Genomic DNA, 1,131 nt, shown 5'->3' on the forward strand with positions numbered 1-1,131 from the left:
CCATGCCCAGCTAAAATGGGTAAGTCTTAGAGAAATTATGCTAATTAAAAGAAACCAAAGACAGTGACCCATACATGACATGGTTCCATTTAGAGGAAATGTTTACAATGGGGCAATCTTTATAGAGATAAAAAAATGGATTTGTGGTTGCTTCCACCTGGGGGGAGTCAAAAGACTTGAGTGATAAGAGAACTGATAGTGAGGGGTACAGGGCTTATGGGATGGTGAAAATGCCCTCAAGATGTTCTAAAATTCTTATGTATGTATGTGTATATATATGCATCAATGAACAAGTTTTAAAACCATTTAATTGAATACTTTAAGTGCATAGATTATATGGCATCTGAATCATATCTAAAGATAGATACTGAAAATGAAATGAGGTGCTCACACTCAGGCAGCAGCTCTACACTTCTACAAGCATGAGAGCAAGGGCTTCCTTATAATTCACACCCTGGGTCTGTTACTTTGCTTCACTATAGCCCTATTGTGCCTGCAGCCACTAGCCCTTACACGAAGATCTCCTTCTTACACACACACACACACACACACACACACACACACACACACACACACACCCTTTATTAATACAAAGCTAACTAGAGTTTATAACAGGTATCTCAGTAAGCAACAAGAAGAGAATATACTCTACATAGTGATAACAGAACAAAATGACAGTTTTCTTCAAGATTCAATGTCTTGGTGGCAGGCAGGATGGCTCAGCAAGTAAAGGTACTTGCTACCCAGTCTGATGACCCGAGTTCCATTCCAAGGTCCCACATAGTGGAATAAAAGAACTGATTCCTGCAGTAGTTTGTTGACCTTCACACATATGCTGTTGCACTACAATCAAACACACACACACATACACACACACACACACACACACATATTAATATATTTTAAATTTTAAAAGGATTTAATATCTTATTCCTGAGTTGTATTTAGTGTGCTACAACCAGGACTTGGCAAGGCTTTAGAGGGCATGGTTGTGATAGCTAAAGATCTTGCTTGTCCATTTGACTACATCTGGAGCCAAATAAAATATATGCACTTCTTCCTTGATTAGATTATCTGAAGCAGGAAGATCCAGCCTAGATACAACTAGTCCAGATAAAAGACATGGAAGAA

The sequence above is a fragment of the Mastomys coucha genome, unplaced genomic scaffold (assembly GCF_008632895.1).
Source record: "Mastomys coucha isolate ucsf_1 unplaced genomic scaffold, UCSF_Mcou_1 pScaffold21, whole genome shotgun sequence".
Lineage (NCBI taxonomy): Eukaryota > Metazoa > Chordata > Mammalia > Rodentia > Muridae > Mastomys > Mastomys coucha.